Here is a 21,056-nt window from a genome sequence, read left to right on the forward strand (position 1 = left end):
AAGCTCTCTGCATCCCCAGTCCAGATTGCCCTTTTGGGTTTAGGGCTTTCACAGCAAACACAGCAGACTAAACTTTTCACATTTATCTTTATGCTATAACTTCCAAGGACACAGGATTTTGAAGGAAGCCCCAGCTTTCACGCTAACCTTGTGTTCAGAAACCTTCCCTTTTGTTTATGGCTAGTCAAAATGGTGCTTCATTTACATGTAACATAAACTCTAAACTTTCCCCACATGCTGTAACAACCCTGCTTCTTTCTTTGTTTAGCAAGAACAGTACATTTGCTTGCAATTCTTCCTTACTTAAGTAAGAAATAAATTTAGCTTGTGTTTTTCAGATTGTGTGAACTATGATTACTTTAAAAGCTAATAACATCAAAAATAGGTCTGCACTCTAAACCCATTTGGACTTTTTGGAATTCTTAATTTTTTTTCAAACTTTCCAAAAATTTTCAGAACCATGGTGTAAATACATTTCTCTGTAATTGTCCAGAGCAAAATTTTGAAATAGACACAGTACAATTTTAGTGTTCTCCTTTCCCATATTGTACTCTGTGTTTTTTTTTCCTTTTCTCCTATTTACTGTTCACACTGTCTCTATCAGCTTTGTTCACATCTTAAAATGCCACCTAAGTGTCTCCATAAAGTCAGCTTCTTTTCCCATAAGCTCAACTCAGCCATGCTTCATGCTCTCCAAAATAAATCCAGTAAAGCTCTTGAGCGCAATGCAAGGTAATCTGACAAACATTCCAACCAGGATATATTAAACAAATATAGATAAGTACCACAATTTTCAAATGACTACAAAGGGGACACTCTGTAGAAATTAAATGCCAAACCACTGACCTTCATATTAAATAATAAATACATATATTCTGTCATGTTGAGTAAACTTTATTTGCACAAAGATTATTCTTTGTGATTTTTCTTCCTGGTCGTGTGAAGACTGTGCAAACCAGCTTAAGATATAGATTTGTTTTGTTTAGTAAATTCAAAAGAAAAGATGTCTATTCCCTTTAAAAAAATATTGATTATACAATGAAAAGAGAAGAACTGAATCATTAAGCTATGAGTCATCTATGGACACAGAGATATCCTCATGGCATTTTTTGAGGAAGAGAATTTATTCAACTCCATGTGGGAGAGAGATATAACAGAGCTGGCTAAGACAGGCCATGGAGATGGGGGTGAGTAAAAGCAGCTAGTAGCACAGAAACACTAAGGTAATTATACTCTCTTTTCTCTGTATGGCTGGAATAAAGTATTATTAATTTCCTCCAATTGTTAAGTGTAAAAAGATAAACTAGATAATTTTGGAGGCACTAAATGGCTTTTGTGTCTCCTGGAGTTAAATCTGTTTTGTTGGTTTCGAGGAAGCCAATCTTCACAAATGCATTTTCCAGTGAAGCAAAGTGGTAAATTGAAGCCCTGAAACTATTATTAGAAAACCAGTGTTCAAATTCCAGCTCGGCTACTATTAGATTATGTGATCTTGACTGTAGATAACTGCTCTGGACTTATATTTCCTCAGGCATAAAATAGTTATTCTGCTGCTGCTTATGTGATTGCTTACCTCACTGTGTTGTTCCAAAGATATTTTAGATAAAGTACAAGAATAATACTACCCACATACTATCTTATAATAGCTATAATTATTGATAATAGCATATGTGATGAAAATCAAAATTTATGGTACATAAACGATTCATATAAAAGCAGAGAACTTAAAAAAAAAAAAAAGAACACAACAACAGCAACCTGTGATAGACAGATTTTAAGGTGTTCCCCTGATCCTTACCTCCTATATCCACATTTTTCTATATCCTTCTCCATGAAACATGAGAGGGGCTCATGACTTGCTTATAATTAGTAGAATATGACAAAAGTGATAGGGTGTCACGTCTGGGATTGTGTTATTTAAAGAAGACTCTATCTAGTTAACAGACTCACTCAAAAGTCTCTGCCTCTATTGCTGGCTTGGCAAATTACTATGGATTTTCCACACTTGATCTTAGCCAAAAGGCCGAGAAGCGATACTGTGGACTTTCCAGCCTCAAGGAAGTGAATTCTGCCAAGAACCGTACTAAGTGTGGAATTGGATCTATTCTCAGTTGAGCCTTCAGATAAGCTCCAGTCTTGGGCATCACCTTGCTTACAGCCTTGCAGAAAACCCAGTTAGCCATGTTCACACTCCCTAGCCACAGAAACTGAGTAAACGTGTGTCATTTCAACATGTTAAATTTGTGGTAATTTGTTATACAGAATAGAAAATTAACATAGGGAGCAGTTCTCTACAATGACCTAGAGAATATCTCTTAGTAATTGTTTTAATTTGACTTAGCTTTGCTAGTCATAATCATTAATACTAGAAGAGTGATACATGTGTATTAGCTAGAAAAGATACCCCCAGAAAATCAATGAAAGTAGCTGGGTGGGTGTAGGCTTTTGATTGAGGAGGTAAACAGGATAAATTGATTAGAATTTTGAGGATATGCTTTACAGAATATAGAAAGTACCAGGAAATGAAAATTAAGCAAAGGGACTCAGAGTACAAATTAGGGCCACTACTTAACATTTCATAAAATGGACAATCAAAAATAAATTAGGGATGGCATTCTTCTCCCTTTGATTACAGTTTTAATGACTAGTAAAATGCTATTTAACTATTACAGAGAGAGCTTTATCTTCTGACTTTGTTTAGTGACAGAAAGCTACAAGGAGCTATCAGAAGTTGAATTGACTGCATATATATTTATTTAAATCTAACACACAATTATCAAGCAGCTACTAACATTATAAACCATCACAGCATATTAGTAGCTTAGAAGTACATATTCAAATATCAGCTTAAATGTCTCCTCCTCTATGAAGCCTTAGTGGCTGTCCAATATAATCTAATCTCTGAAGGATATTACCCTGTTTTTTATTTTTGTATTATTCAAGAACTTTTCAATCATTACCTGAAATTTGACATTTTCTTATTAAATTTTTATTTTTCTTTCCTTTATTTTCCATAATAAAAATAAAATCTTCATGAATGAAGAGACCTCATTGCCAGGCTCAAGTAAATGAATGAAGAAATGAATAACATGTAAATAAATGGAGTATGGAATCTGCCCCAAAGTGAATTACAAATAGATATGGATTGTGGTTTAAAAGATGGAGTGATTATAATCAGTGGGATTAGTAGGGAAAGCACCAAGGTTTTCTGACTTTCTGGAAATATTGTCCATACTTCTCATTTGTCCAAACCTCACATATTTATAAATTTCCACAATATATCTCATCTTCACACAAATATTTTATTACGACTTCTCCATGTCTGTCCTCACCTTTTCACTGAAACCAGTCTCTTTTATTGTTTACTCTTGAAAATATTTACAGATGCCTTTTTTGTCCTAGGTATTGTTTTCGGTGTTGGAGACATACTGATGAGTATGGGGTTACAATGTATGTACAAAGTCAGGTGTTAATTGAACAACCGGATAAATAAATATGTAATAATAAACAGTTATGACTATTAAGAAAGGAAGATCTTAGGAGTTCACAACTTGGTAGGGAGACTTAAATTACTCTTGGATTGGGATGTCAAAAAAAGGCTTTCTTCGGGAAATTGGACATTTAAGCCAAGATCTTAAGGAGTGAGTTGGACGTAATTGAGGTGAAGCCTAGGAGTAGGGCGGACATTCTGGGCCATGAGATGAGCACATCTAGAGGTTGGGATGTGGGTGTGAACTTGAAGAACTACAAGGAAAAGTGGGATGGGGAGGGGATGAATAGCAGAAATATAACTATCAGTGCTTTATCTTGTCCCTTTATACTTAAGACATTTCTCCTTACTCTGATATTTGAAAAGATATTCCTCAATGTTTTGTTCTAAAAGTTACAGACTTAAAACAAAACAAATAAACAAACAAAATATTTGGATCATTACTCCTCTGAAATAGCATTTAAATCTGGTATCAAGGAGTAATTTTGTTTTATTTTGCATATAGAACATTAGTTTTCCCAGTGTCATTTATCAATGAGTCTATCTTTTATCCTGATTTGCAATGACATCTCTGATATATATAATGTCTATTTTAGATATGTTTCTAGAGTTTCTGTTTAATTCCATTGTCTATTCTGTACATAACTAATTCTAAAATTAATGCTTATTTATTTAACTTTAGACTGAATTTTGATTTTTTTAGGCAGATTTTCTTACTTATTCTTCTTCAAAATTGCCTTGACTGAAATGATCACAAATAGAGTTAAAAATAATTTGTCTCTAGTAGTTTTGTTACTTAGTGACTGCATTGTACATCTTTCTCTGGGTCTAGTGAGTCTGGAAACGGATTCCATCCTTAAAACAACAGCTTACTTTGCCACAAAAAGTTCTAATTTAAATGATAAATAAGCAAATTATGCTGCAGACAAAAATCATCTATATACTGTTTTAAAATATCTGGTCATTTTTAACAAAATAGTTTATATGCTGATTTACAAAGAAACCTCAATAATTACCAAAAAGTATACATTGTAGAAGACACATCTTTGATTAAAATTAAGAGAACAACTTTATGCATTTTATATTTTTACTTTTCTATATGGATAACTGAATCAGTGTTTCATTATACAAACTTGTTGTTGTTTTTATGGAACAACTTTGAATTTACAGAGAAGAATTGACATCCTAATAATATTGAAGTCTCCATATATTAAAGCAATATAGTTTTTCATTTCTCTCTTTACTTTTATGTCTTTCAATTACATTTTGTATTATTCTCCATGAAAGGTCTTTCTATATGTATTGCTAGTTTTGTTCCTTAGTACATCATAATTTTGTTGCCACTGTATTATTTCTTGCTGATGGCTAGGAATGCAGTTGATTTTATTCATGTAATTTGCTGAATACTTTTGTTAATTATAATTAGAATACATATATGGACTTTATTGATTAAATTTTCTGGGACTTTATTATACTAATCTTTTGATGTACTAGTCTGATATTTTATTGCTCTTATTTCTCCATATTATCTTACATCATTTTCTTCTCTTTTTATTATTTACTTCCTTCTTTTGCATTGGATATACTCAGTAGTTCTTTACCTAAACTCTTGACTTGGATGCTATGTCGTTTTAGAAGTATTCAGTTGACAGTGAGAAGATCCAAATAATAGCAAGTTAAATCATACCTACATTAGTTAACAGTGCGGAAGAATTCTTGCAGTGGGCAGTTTCAGAGTTATTTACCAGTGTAACAGTTTCATCTAGGACTCAAGTTTTTCATGCTTTCTCCCCCCTGTTGTCATGTTGCATTTTCATCTTATGCTTGTTGTCTCAGGGTGGCTTTAAGGCTCTTGTAGTTCTTAGGTATCATAGTATCACACCAACATTCTAAGCAGGAGAAGAGGCAGTCTGAAAAAGAAAAAAAAAAACATTCAACTTATAATGTTTACTCTGTGTTCTTAGAAAAGAACGATTTTTCCACACGTTCATGGGCGAGGGCTAGATATATACCCTCTATAGATGGTAATGACTATTTTGACTCATTTAGAACATCACAGTTTGCTCATTGTGGGTTTCTGCCTTCCCACAAATATGAGTTCTCAAATTAGCAAAAAAAAAAAAAAAAAAACAGAAGGAAAGTGAATGACTGTGACTTGGTCATAAAGTTTTGTGTCACTCACACTTTAACCCTTTAATTTTGAAGCACCAAAATTTTCTCTAAGAATTGCTTTAGATAAATATGCCACAAATTTCAACATACGGAATTATTATTCTTAGTTCTAAATGTTTTGTATTCATTTTGATATCTTTTTTTATCCACCCTGTAGAAATGTTTGTGTACTAATTTCCAAATAATTAAATTGATTTTAAAAATTTGATTATGTGCGGTTTAGAAATATTGTCTGGATAATATGGCTATTTTGGTATTTGTTGGGATTTGTCTATCAGTCAAGCATTTGTTCAATTTTTGTAAATGTTCCGTATGTTTGCTTGAAAGGGAAATTGTTGGCATATAATTAATAGGCACAGGGTTTTATATACTTCTAATATATTGAGTTGGTTATTTGTGTTTTTATCTAAATCCTTGTTCTCTTTCTCTTCTTTTCTCTCTCTGTCTTTCTGTCTCTGTTTCTATGATATGCAAGTTATTGAAAAAAAGCAAGTTCTATTCACCCACTGTGATCATAGATTTATTATTTTCTTTTTACAATCTTTCATTTTGGCTTTATAAGTTGTGATGCTTTGTTCTTAGAAGTTTGTGATTTTAATTGACATATTTTCCCAGTGATATCTTTCCGTTTTATTCATTGATCTTCTCAAATCACTCTTCATATAGCTAATATATATTATTATATACTTATATATTATTATGAATTTATATATATATTTACATACACAAATATATATTTTACATATATATCTTTTCTCTTTAGTTCATTTTATCAGATCCATATCTCCACCAGTTTTCTTTTATTTAGTATTTGATTGCAGTAACTTTTCTCTTTCTTTTGCTTACAACTGCTGTGCCTCCTTATCTATTTTCTGTGTCTTTTTAGAACACTATTTAACTTAATTTTAGTTTTTATTCAATTTGATAATCTTGTTTTTTTTCAAATCCAATTGAGTTGACCCTTTTACTTTTATTGTTGGTTTTATTACTATTATTGTTATGGATATATTTGAATTTATTGCTCTATTTTAATTTCATTGGATTGTTTGGAACATTTTTATTTCAAATTTCTTTTTATCTTTTGCTTTGAATGTGATGAATCTAACTCTTATGAGTTTTGTGTGCATTTCTTGGGTGTATGTAGTAAGCCTTAAAAAACTTTATACTTAACCTAATAACACCTAAAGCTAACTGATATTTATATCTTCTTTCCAAACAATAGGAAATATAACAAACTCTAAGTAATTCTAATTTAAATCATGCTGACTTACATGTTGCTTGAAACAATTCCAATTGTTTCCAATTAAACATAATCACCTCCCAATTTACATTATGTTAGTTCCTCCTTGTTTTTATAACCACTGTACCTCCAATCCAAATTTTGTATTCATTTTTACCTCTTATATCCCTCTTTGTCTTGAAGTTCATTTTTTAGTTGTTTTTAAAGCATGTATTTGTTACTATTAAACACCATTTTTGTTTATCTAAAAATATATTTATTGTCAATCTTTAGCAAAGTATGGATTTCTAGTTTGCTCATTATTTGTTATTTTCTTTTTCTTCGTGGATAATCTTTATTATATCTCTGGTTCCTCACAGTATACCTTTTAATGGTCTTTGGTGTTCTGCAGTTAAGAATATTGTGTTTTTCCTAGTACCAAACATATTTCCCGAGTCTGAGAATGTATGTCTTCAAACATATCTGGAATTTTTTAGCTTTCATCATTTCAAACATTGCTTTTATTCTCTCCGTTCTGAACTTCTCTGATATGTTAGAACTTCTGATTTTACCCTTCGTGTAACAGATGCTTTCTTAGTGTCTTTTCTTTATGGCTATATCTCCTTCTGGGCAATTCTTCACTTATACCTTCTAATTCACTAACTCTCTCTTCATCATCTTCCATGTTCTGCCAAATCTATAGAGTTAATATTTTATCCCATTAACTTTGTTTTTATTTCTAAAAAAAAAAGGTTTTCCCCTCCAAATCTGCCTGTTTTGTTTTCATAGAATCTTACCTTTTCTTATAGTTTCAGTTCTCCCTTTTATTTAATTAATTGAAGCATACTTATTTGACTTTGTTTCTACAGCTTTTTTTTATCATTGAAATGACTATTGAGCAGCTAACAATTCAACATGAGTAGATATGTTCAATTCATGCATTTATTTCAAACGTTTTTGCTAATCAATTTCAATTATCTTGTTCCAAAAGCATTGTTTTTAGTGAAGCTACATTAGCTACCATATCCTAGCTTCTCATTTGCCATGTAGAGTTTCACAGACAGCTCTCATAAAGCAAATTTATCCTGGATTGGCTGAGTTCATTTTGTGAATATTGGTAGTTTATTGGTTGAAGTCAGGTACAGGCTAAAAGACTTTAGAACTTCACCTTCTATCCCTCTACCAAGCTTAGTATTATGTAGTAAGTTAAAATGAAGTAAAACCTTACATTCAACTCCACAAAGTAAAGACACATTAACATGAGGGCAAATACTGTCCTGCAAACTGTCTGTAACTGAGAGTACATTTGATCTCTCTCTCTCTGGCCCAGAAACAATGATCAATATTTTGGATGAAAGTCTTATTACCAAGGGGACTTGGAATTCCTAGAGGAAGATAGGTAAGACTTATAATCAGGTCAGGAAGTAGAAGAGAGTGGACAGAGGCAGAGACAACCCGCTCCAGGCCTTGAATGGCAAACACAGAAGGATGGGGTTGCTCATTTTCATGCAAAGGTGAGAAGTTCTGTTAAATGACTCCTCATGAAACACGTGTATTTTAGATGATGGATTTCTCCAATCAAAAAAAATTTTATTTTAACATACAGTTTAAGGTATCATATATACTAATTATCCAACCTTAGGTTGTTGATCAGAATTACCTTTAACACACACACACACACACGCACACACACACACACAATTAGAAAGTGTTTCAAAATTATTATTTTTTTTTTTTTTAATTTTTTATTTATTTATTTTTTTTTATTAATTTTATTGGGGTGACAATTGTTAGTAAATTTACATAGATTTCAGGTGTACAATTCTGTATTACATCGTCTATAAATCCCATTGTGTGTTCACCACCCAGAGTCAGTTCTCCTTCCATCACCATATATTTGATCCCCTTTACCCTCATCACCCACCCCCCACCCCCTTACCCTCTGGTAACCACTAAATTATTGTCTGTGTCTATGAGTTTTTGTTTCTCATTTGTTTGTCTTGTTCTTTTTGGTTTATATACCACATATCAGTGAAATTATAGGGTTCTCTGCTTTTTCTGTCTGACTTGTTTCACTTAGCATTATTCTCTCGAGATCCATCCATGTTGTCACAAATGTTCCTATATCATCTTTCCTTAACGCCGAATAGTATTCCATTGTGTATATGTACCACAACTTCTTTATCCATTCATCTATCGAAGGACATTTTGGTTGTTTCCATGTCTTGGCCACCGTAAACAAAGCTGCAATGAACATTGGCGTACACGTGTCTCTATAGAGAAATGCTTTTATATTTTTGGGGTAGATACCCAGGAGAGCGATTGCTGGGTCATATGGTAATTCTATTCGTAATTTCTTGAGGAACCTCCACACTGCCTTCCATAGCGGCTGCACCAGTCTGCATTCCCACCAACAGTGTATGAGAGTTCCTTTTTCTCCACAGCCTCTCCAACACTTGTTACTATTTGTTTTGTTGATGAAAGCCATTCTGACTGGGGTGAGGTGATATCTCATTGTGGTTTTCATTTGCATTTCTCTGATGATTAGCGATGTTGAGCATTTTTTCATATGTCTATTTGCCATTTGTATGTCCTCTTTAGAGAAATGTCTCTTCAGGTCCTCTGTCCATTTTTCAATTGGGTTGTTTGTTTTTTTGTTGTTGAGTTTCATGAGTTCCTTGTATATTTTGGATATTAGCCCCTTATCAGAGGAACTGTTTGCGAAAATCTTCTCCCATTCAGTTGGTTGCCTCATTATTTTGTCAATAGTTTCTTTTGCTGTGCAGAAGCTTTTCAGTTTCATATAATCCCATTTGTTTATTTTAGTTTTTACTTCCATTGCCTTTGGAGTCAAATTCATAAAATGCTCTTTGAACCCAAGGTCCATAAGTTTAGTACCTATGTTTTCTTCAATGCAGTTTATTGTGTCAGGTCTTATGCTTAAGTCTTTGATCCATTTTGAATTAATTTTGGTACATGGTGACAGATAGCAGTCCAGTTTCATTCTTTTGCACGTAGCTATCCAATTCTGCCAGCACCATTTATTGAAGAGGCTGTCTTTCCTCCATTGTATGTTTTTAGCTTCTTTGTCAAAAATTATCTGTCCATATTTATGTGGTTTTATTTCTGGGTTCTCAATTCTATTCCATTGGTCTATGTGTCTGTTTTTCCGCCAATACCAAGCTGTTTTGATTATTGTAGCCCTGTAGTACAAGGAAAAATCAGGGAGTGTGATACCTCCAGTATTGTTCTTTTTTTTTAATATTGCTTTGGCTATTCGGGGTCTTTTGTGGTTCCAAACAAATCTGATGATTTTTTGTTCTATTTCTTTAAAAAATGCCATTGGGATTTTAATGGGGATTGCATTAAATCTGTATATGGCTTTGGGTAATATGGCCATTTTAACTATGTTGATTCTTCCAATCCATGAGCACGGAATGTCTTTCCATTTCTTTGTGTCTTCTTCAATTTCTTTCAAAAATGTCTTATAGTTTTCAGCATATAAATCCTTCACATCCTTGGTTAAGTTTATTCCTAGGTATTTTATTCTTTTTGCTGCAATTGCAAAAGGAATTGTTTTTTCTATCTCTTTTTCTGAGATTTCATTGTTGGTATATAGGAAAGCAATGGACTTTTGTACGTTGATTTTGTAGCCAGCAACTTTACTATATTCATTGATTGTTTCTAATAGCTTTTTGGTGGAGTCTTTAGGGTTTTCTATGTATAGCATCATGTCATCTGCAAAGAGTGACAATTTAACTTCTTCATTCCCAATTTGGATGCCTTTTATTTCTTTCTCTTGCCTGATAGCTCTGGCGAGGACTTCCAACACTATGTTGAAAAGCAGAGGTGATAAGGGACAACCTTGTCGTGTTCCTGAACGTAGAGCAAAGGGCTTCAGCTTTTCACCATTAATTATGAGGTTAGCTGAGGGCTTGTCGTATATGGCCTTTATTATGTTGAGGTATTTTCCTTCTATACCAATTTTAGTAAGTGTTTTAATCATAAATGGATGTTGTATCTTATCAAATGCTTTTTCTGCATCAATTGATAGAATCATATGATTTTTGTCCTTTATTTTGTTTATGTGATGTATCACATTGATGGATTTGCGAATGTTGAACCATCCTTGTGCCCCAGGGATGAACCCCACTTGGTCGTGATGAATAATCTTTTTAATGCATTGTTGTATTCGATTTGCTAGAATTTTGTTTAGGATTTTAGCATCTGTATTCATCAGAGATATAGGTCTGTAGTTTTCTTTCTTTGTGTTGTCCTTACCAGGTTTTGGTATCAGGGTAATGTTGGCCTCATAAAATGAGTTAGGGAGTACTGACTCTTCTTCAATTTTTTGGAAGAGTTTGAGCAGGATTGGTATTAGATCCTCTTTGAAGGTTTGGTAGAATTCACTGGTGAAGCCATCTGGTCCAGGACTTTTGATTTTGGGAAGGTTTTTGATGACTGATTCAATTTCCTTACTGGTGATCGGCCTGTTAAGATTTTCCAGATCTTCATGATTCAGCCTTGGAAGGCTATATGTTTCTAGGAACTTGTCCATTTCTTCTAAGTTATTAAATTTGGTGGCATATAGTCCTTCATAGTATTCTTGGATAATCCTTTGTATTTCTGTGGTGTCCGTGATAACTTCCCCTTTTTCATTTCTGATTTTGTTAATTAGTGTCTTCTCTCTTTTTATCTTAGTGAGTCTAGCCAAGGGTTTGTCGATTTTGTTAATCTTTTCAAAGAACCAGCTTTTTGTCACATTAATTTTTTCTATTGTCTTTTTGTTCTCTATTTCATTTAGTTCTGCTCTGATTTTTGTTATTTCCTTTCTTCTGCTGACCTTGGGTTTTGCTTGTTCTTCTTTTTCTAGTTTTTTAAGGTGTAACATGAGGTTATTTATTTGGGATTTTTCTTGTTTCTTGAGATAGGCCTGTAATGATATAAATTTCCCTCTTAAAACTGCTTTCGCGGCATCCCAAAAATTTTGGTAGGATGTATTTTCATTGTCATTTGTTTCTATGTATCTTTTGAGCTCTCCTCTAATTTCTTCTTTGACCCAGTCGTTCTTTAAAAGTATGTTGTTTAATCTCCATGTATTTGTGTTTTTTCCTGCTTTCTTTTTGCAGTTGATATCCAATTTCAAAGCTTTGTGATCAGAGAATATGCTTGGTATGATTTCAATCTTCTTAAATTTGCTGAGGCTGATTTTGTGTCCCAATATATGGTCTATCCTTGAGAATGTTCCATGTACACTAGAAAAGAATGTATAGTCTGATGTTTTAGGATGAAGTGCTCTATATATGTCAATTATGTCCAATTCCTCTAATGTGTCATTTAGGGCTGCGATTTCGTTATTTATCTTCTGTTTGGATGATCTATCCATAGCTGTCAATGATGTATTTAAGTCCCCTAGTATAATTGTGTTTTGGTCAATTTCTCCCTTTAGTTCTGTTAGTAGTTGCTTGGTATATTTCGGTGCTCCCTGATTGGGGGCATAAATATTGATGACTGTTATGTCTTCTTGTTGTATAGTCCCCTTTACCATTATGAAATGTCCATCTTTGTCTCTTGTTATCTTTTTCACCCTGAAGTCTGTTTCATCGGAAATCATTATGGCTACACCTGATTTTTTCTGGGTACCATTTGCTTGAAGTGTCAATTTCCACCCTTTCACTTTGAGTCTATGCTTGTCCTTGTAGCTGAGATGTGTCTCTTGTAGGCAGCATATGGTTGGGTTTAGTTTTTTGATCCAATCTGCTACTCTGTGTCTCTTTATTGGTGAGTTCAGTCCATTTACATTTAGGGTGATTATTGATATGTGAGGATTTCCTGTCATTCTGTCTTTAGTTTTCTGGTAAGGCTGTGTCTCCATTGTTTCTTTGCCTTTTTGTTGTTGTCTGTTATTTCTGTGTGGTAGTATTCTATGATGTTTCCCTCTGTTTCTTCTTTTATTACAGTATATATTTCAGATTTGGATGTTTTTTGAGTGGTTACCCTTGAGTTTATGTAAAAGAAAGTTTGATATTTAGAGTATTCCAGTTTCTTCAGTACGCTTACTTTCTCTATTCCCATATTCCAGTTCAGGCCTTTACGCTCCCCCTTTTTATGTTTCAGTTGCCACAAGTTGTCCCTGTTGATGGTGGTCTAATAGCCTCCTTTAGTATTTCTTGTAGTGCAGGTCGTGTATTAGAAAATTCCCTCAGCTTCTGGATGTCTGGAAAGGTCTTTATTCCTCCTTCATATCTAAAGGAGATCTTTGCTGGATATGTTATTCTTGGCTCATGATTTCTCTCTTTCAATAGTTTGAATATTTGGTTCCATTCCCTCCTAGCTTGTAGAGTTTCTGCTGAAAAATCTGATGATAATCTAATGGGCTTTCCTTTGTAAGTTACCGTCTTCTTTTCCCTGGCTGCCTTGAGGATTCTTTCTTTGTCATTGATTTTAGACAGCTTCAATACAATGTGCGTTGGTGAAGGCCTGTTGGGATTGAGGTAATTAGGTGTTCTATTTGCTTCTTGGATTCGAGGATCCAGTTCTGTCCACAAGTTTGGGAAGTTCTCATCGACGATTTGTTTGAATATATTCTCTGTTCCCTTCCCTCTTTCTTCTCCTTCTGGTATGCCCATTATTCTTATATTGCTCTTTCTGATGGAGTCAGAAAGTTCTTGTAGAGTTCTTTCATTTCTTTTAAGTCTCAAGTCTCTTTCTTCTTCCCTCTGTGTAAATTCCAGGTTCCTATCTTCGATGTCACTGATTCTTTCCTCCATCTGGTCAACTCTACTACCTAAGCTGGATATTTTATTGTTAATTTCTTCTATTGAGTTCTTAATCTCCAGAAATTCTATTTGGTTCTTTTTCAAGATTTCAATCTCTTTTGTAAAATGCTCATGGTGTTCTTTGATTGTGTTTCTGAGTTCATTAAACTGCCTTTCTGTGTTTTCTTGCATCTCGTTCAGTTTTTTCAGAATTGCGATCTTGAATTCTCTGTCATTTAAATCACAAAGGTCCATATCTCTAAGTTCCTTTTCTGGAGAGTTTTCACTTTCTTTCTGAGCTGTCTTGTTGCCTTGGTTATTCATGGCAATCACTGATTTACTATTTCTCTTCCTAGACATCTACAGGAGTGTCTTCTGCAACAGGTTGATAGGTATGCGGAGAGCTTTTGGAGTTCCAAAGCTCTTTCTGCACCAGATTCAGAGCCCGTTTGTTTCAGCAGTTCTGTTTACTCCTGCAGGGATCTGGAGGTGAATTCAGTAGTCGGCCTCTTCGTCTTGCCTGTCTGCTGTGCAAGGAGTCCTTTGTGGAGTTATTGTTGTCCGATTCGTTGTAAATTCCAGGGGAGCGTTATAGAGGCTCACCTCACGCCGCCATTTTTTTTTTCCTCCCAAAATTATTGATTTCAACAAAACTATTCTACACACTTGATAATTATCTGTATAACCCCAAAAGAGATGCTATTAAAAATTTAGTGAGAGTTTATATCACCCCTTACAGATGTAATTTATGTAAAAATTACATGCTAGATATAATTTCTCATGTATGATGACATTATAATATAATACAATAAAGCATATAAATGGGACTGCAAAGGCCAAATTTTATAACTTCTCGTGTGGTGTGTGTGTGAGTGTGTGTGTGTGTGTGTATGAGAGGGAGAGAGAGAGAGAGAGAGAGAGAGAGAGAGAGAGAGAGAGAGAGAGAGAGAGACAGAAACCCTGAAAGCTTCTGGGACAAGAATGGATAAATTTGCATGTGGAACCTAGAGACTATTCTGCTAGGGGAAGAAGCAGAACTTTAATTTCTCCTCCCTGAAAATGAAATAGCCCTGTCAGCTTGAACTTGGTTTGTCCTGACAAGGGCTCAGTGAGAGGAAGAATCAATGAAGATGCTGAAGTTTTTAAAAAGCAACATAGATGGTGGTTATCATTTGTGCTTGATCCTGCACGGATCTATATTGTCGAAGAATAACTGTCGCTCTGAATCCATAAATTGGAGGATACCTTAACTTGACCTGAATAAGTTTCCCTAGGGTGTACTTGGGCTCTGATGATATGGCTGTACGTGGTTTTTAAAGGCAATAGTTTTAAGAGCACAGACAATAGTCATGTATGGCCATGAGGGCTGCTATCCTTCCTCATGTTTGAGTGACCTGAGCAGGATCGCTAGGAGTATTAGATTCAATCCAGACCAGCGGTACAGTGGCAGCCAGAGGCCCTAACTCCAGTCTTTTATTTTAGCACATAGCAATGCGAAGTAGAGGATCTTTCTCAGATTGGAATTCATAAAAGAGTTGGCCATACCATTTGGTCATTGTCCAGGCACAGAGAAAGCTGCCAGAAGTCACTCTTACTATAAATCCAAAAACTTGAACTGCTTGGGATCAACAGAGGAGAGATGACTGAGAGAAAAAGGGGCATTTTTGCTAGTTGAATCAGGGATAGCAGAGTGGGAACCTTAAGCCATTTTGATAAGAAGGTTATTTTGTACTACAAGGTGATGAAGTGAGTCAAATGTTGTATGTCGCCTGGTCTTAGAAGATTACCACGCTAAGTGAAATAAGTCAGACAGAAAAAGCCAAGAACCATATGACTTCACCCATACGTGAGATATAAAACTGAAAGCAACAAACGAACAAGACAAACAAACAAACAAACAAAAAATCATAGATACAGATACTTTAGCAGTTACCAGAGGGTAAGAGGGACGGGGGTTAGTAGAAAAGGGTAAAGGGGTCAAATATATGGTGATGAAAGAAGAACTGACTCTGGGTGGTGAACACAAAATGCAATATATAGATGATGTATTATAGAATAGTACACTTGAAACCTATATAATTTTACTAACCAATGTCACCTCAATAAATGTAATAAAATTTTTTCAAAAGATAAAAAAAAGAAGAAATCTCAAATACTGGATTATCCTTATAAAACTGGATGACTCACAATAGAATTGGGAATCACCCTTTACTGAGCTTTCACTTTTAAATAGCTAAATGCCTCTCCTCCTCACCCCCTTACTGTATTCATGATTACTGACATTAAAGTCTTGTATCAGACTAGATTCTTGCAGTCCAGGCTGGCATTCTTCGACACTCTTTTTCTGTGTTATATCATTGTGTTCCTTCGTTCCTTGAATCTCCTTTTACTGCCCTTTGATGCTCTTTATGAAAATATTTTTCTTCCCTTGTCCATGCCACAAATATAAATTTATCATGCCTCTGCTATTGTTTAATGTTTAGCACTAATAAAAACGCTATTTAGCATTTGCCCGAGGTTCATATTTTAAGTGCTTTACAAGAACTACTACTCAGGTCTTTTTTAATGAGAGTATTTTCCTTTTTTAAAATTAGCTTCAGGTATATAATACAACATAATAATTAGACATTTACCCCCCTCACAAAGTGAGAACCTCCTCAGTCTACTATCCCTCTGACATTGTACACAGCTATTACAATATCATTGACTGTATTCCCTATGCTGTACTTTACATCCTGTGACTACACACACACACACACACACACACACACACACACACACACACGTGTGTGTATGTGTATTTATAGTTGACATTCAATATTATTTTATATTAGTTTCAGGTGTACAGCGCAGCGGTTAGGCATTATTCATATAATCTAGAAGGTGATCCTCCTGATAAGTCCAGTGCCCATCTGACACCCTACATAGTCTTTACAACATTATTGATTATATTCCCCATACTGTATTTCACATCCTCGTGACTGTTTTGTGACTACCAATTTATACTTCCTCCCTTCGCCTTTTTAAATGAGAGTGTTTTCAAAGGCAATTTGCAGGAATATTCAGGAATATTATAAATATTATAAATGTGAAGCTAAAACCCTGCTCCTGTGATGATTTGCAATTTAGGTATGTAATACACAGACATAGGAAAGTGCCAATCTGTCAGTGATAAATAAAAAAGAAGCATTTAAACTATATAGACATTAGTAAAAATGTTCATATCTATAATTCTATCTATTTATTTGTGATTTGGGTAGCTTATTTTTATAAAGGGCAATGTCTATAGAATAGGGTTTTAAACCATTTAATTCTTTCTTTATTAATATAACATTTATTAAACTGAGACTTTTTTTTTTAAACTGAGAACAAGCTTCTGTTTGATTTAAACCCAGACAGTGTTACATAAATTTTAAGAGTGATCTGTGTTTAGCTTAGTTCATTATGGGTGCCATGCAATCTAAATTATGTGGGTAAAGAAAATGTTCTCTTGTCCTATTCAGATACTCACAGGTAGTCTGAAAATAAAATCCATTGCCTTACACAATACACTCATATAAATTCTCATCAATAAATGCAAAGGAATATATTTCAGCTGTTAATAATTACATTTTTGTTTTTGTCTGCATATGTTAGTTCAGCAACAATTCTCCAGAATTAGCAATCCCATGTATCACCCAGAAGCTTTTGTACCACAAGAGAATTTCTGTATAGGGGATAAATATAAAATAAAAATATGTTTTTGCAGTTTTCTCCATTCCTGGGATTGAAATGCACTGAGAATAGGGATGATGTCTTATTATTCGTTGATTCCACGATGATTAGTCTTTGGCATATGTTAGGTATTCAATAAATGTCTGTGGTTTGCTAGTTACTGATTGTATGTAGAAGAACATTATTTCAAACCGTACAAATAACCCATGTGGGAGAATTCTGCTGGGGCCAATTCTGATTTCATGGATTTATTGGCAGTTCATCTCTTGGAATCACGCAGAAACTTTCCATCACACTCAACATTAAATTGGAATTGCAGACCACAGCCTGCATAACCTTTCTCTATCCTATCCGGTGCCACTTCTTGTCCTCCTTATCCCCAGTGCTTCAATCACGAAGGCCTTTGTTCCGTTCCTTGACTCTACATTTCTTACTCTTCACAGAGCTTTTTCTTCCCACAGACTGTCCCATACTGTCCTCTTCTTGTCATCCAAGTCTCATCTTAAATATTTCATCTCAAGGGAGGACTTTCTGACCACTCATATCCTACAACTCTTGATCACGTTATTTTATTGCGTGATGGTTAATTTTAGGTGTCCGCTTGGCAGAGCTATAGGATGACTAGGTATTTGGTTAAACATTATTCTGGACATCTCTATGAGGGTGATTTTAAATGAGGTTAATGTTTAAGTTGGTGGACTTTGGGTAAAGCAGATTGTCTTCCATTATATGAATGGGACTAGTTCCATCAGTTGAAGGCCTGACAAAAACAAAAGTCTGATCTTTCCCTACCCCAGAAAGAGGAATTCTCCAGGAGATAGCTTTCAGACTTGAATGAAACAATAGCTCTTCCTGGTTCTTCAGCCTGATGGTCTGGAACTGCAGCATTGTCTCCTCCTCGTTCTCCAGGCTGCCAGTCCACCATGAATATTTTGAACTTGCCAGCCTCCCTAATTGCATGAGCCAGCTCCTTGTAATAAATCACTTAATCTATCATCTATCTATCATCTATCTATCATCTATCTATCTATCTATCTATCTATCTATCTATCTATCTATCTATCTATCTTCTATCTATCTGTCTGTCTGTCATCTACCTATCTTATTGGTTTTGTTTCTCTGGAGAGATCCTGATTAATGCAGTGTCTTTATTATCTTTTCCTTTCACACTGTAGGTATGTTCCATGAGAACAGTGGCCTTAATTGCCTTGTTCATGGTGATATCCCCAGGGCCTAGAATGGTTCTTAGTCTGAATATATGCAGTGATAAATTATTGTTAAATGTTATAATTAATGGCTTGGCCCCTAGATACCAATTGTAACGATGCTGAAAAAATAAATAATAGTAGGGTCCTTCAGATTATCATTTTTTTTCTCTGCAATAAGTTATAAAGCTAATTATGTATGAATATATAAACATAATCTAATTATAAACAAATCTGTTGAATGGATACATTTATTTTGAAATAATTATGTATTTTAATTACCGTGTTACATTATTAATAGTAGTCAAAATAGCTATTGTTTATTGCATGACTAACAGTGTATGATGTGAAATATTAGGTTATTATTATTTAATATTACCATGTTTCCCCAAAAATGAGACCTAGCCAGACCATCAGCTCTAATGCGTCTTTTGGAGCAAAAATTAATATAAGACCCGAACATATTATATTATATAAGACCCGATCTTATAGTAAAATAAGACGGGTCTTATATTAATTTTTGCTCCAAAAAATGCATTAGAGCTGATGGTCTGGCTAGGTCTTATTTTCGCGGAAACATGATAGATATACTTAATAATACAAAAATAAAAATGATTGGGCATTATTATTCTTCTTTACCTCTCTTTACCTCAGTTTCCTCACTTATAAAATGGGAACAATAATAGTATATATCTCACAGAGTTATTGTAAAAATTAGATGAATTAGAACAGTGCTGGAAAGATTATATTAACTATTATTATTGTGGTTGTTACTATAATTGGAATTAGTCCACAAGTCTTTTACCAGATGCACATTATTTATAGATCAATATAAGATTTCATTCATTATATTAATGGAATCAAAATTACTAAAGTAGAAATTATGTTTAATTTAGTCCCTTTTTAACGCAATTATGATGTTTTCAGAGTAACTTAATTTTCCCTTTTTGATTTTATCTTATTATATCATATTCCTATTAACTATGCTAAGTAATTGCTTTCACTTTTTCCTCTTCACACCTTTCAAATATTTGTAATGTTTTTCTTGCTAAGTTAAACAAATTTAGTTCCTCCAATTTTTTTCACTTAGGATACCATGGTGACTTCTTTAATTATTTAAATATCTCTGCTCTGGATGCTCTCCAAATTTCTTAAATTATTTGGAAAAGTCATGCTAAAACTAGACGTTATGAAAGTTTTAAATATATAATCTCAACCAAAGTGATTTCAAACTAGTATGTTTGGACATCCAGAGGAAATATGTTTATTATAACCTTTTTTTAAAGTGTGTGATGTATTTTGGTCACATCTTGAACTAGTTTATGCAGACACATACACAGACACAGAGATATGCATCAACACTTACTCACCCACAAACACATACACGCCTTTGAATTATTTCTATAGCTGGATTGGCAAAGTTTTCTGATAAAGAATTTATTTTGATCCTTATTAGGAATTCATGATTATCTCCAGTTTTCAAATATGACTACTGAGAGGTCAAATCATGATCCTTGAGGAAAGTGTTATACACAACTTTCTTTTGCTTTAACTAGCAGATTTATTGCTACAAAGTCTCCAGAGAAATTAAAAGAGACCTTGTGTTTGCATCAGTTTTAGACTCTGTTATTTATATTTGCATGTCCCTTGCCTTGGGGCTCATGTCTCAAAGACATTTCCATGGGGACTTCAAAAATGAAGCAAAGGTGAAAACATAATGAATTCAATGAAAATAAATAAATAAATAAATAAATAAATAAATAAATAAATAAATAAAACAAACTATGGCTCCTTTGCTACTATAGCATTGAACGAACTCTTGTGGCGTGCTTTCTAGCTGGGTCCCCATCATTGAAGCATATCTGTCTAATGGCTCCCTTCTGGGCCTCATAGGGTTGAAGGAATGACTCTCTGTCTAAGCAGAATAAATATCTGGTGTGACAAACAAAGTTAAACATGGAGTTATCACACAATCTCCATTTTTTCCAAGAGCCACATACCAATTCTTCATCTGTAAAAAGCGTCTGTTTAAAGTTTTTCCTATTTGAAGCAAGCCTGTCTCGTACCTGTATGTTGCTATTGTCTATAAGCTTTACAGTCTTTCTATGGAAAAGCTAGAAGCTATAATCAGGCATCTCAAGGCAAAGTATTAAAAAACAAATAACAAACAAAAAGCCCCAAAACAACAACAACAACAAACAGTTTGAAGCAATAGCCAATCGGAATTTTTTTAAATTTATTTTTTAATTTTAGTTGACACAGAATTATATTACTCATAGTTTCAAGTATACAACATAGTGAATGGACATTTATATACCTTAATCAGAATTTAAAGGACATTAAACAAAGTACGAATGCTACAACACAGACTTCAGATCATAATATATGCTGTCTGATAGCATGCATAAATAAATGAGGAAATTGGCTTTTTATTTGTAAAATTAGGTAAGAATGAGCAGTTTCATACTGGTGATGTGGGAATTAAATAAGATAGCTGG

Source organism: Rhinolophus hipposideros, assembly GCF_964194185.1.
Source record: "Rhinolophus hipposideros genome assembly, chromosome: 1".
Classification (NCBI taxonomy): domain Eukaryota; kingdom Metazoa; phylum Chordata; class Mammalia; order Chiroptera; family Rhinolophidae; genus Rhinolophus; species Rhinolophus hipposideros.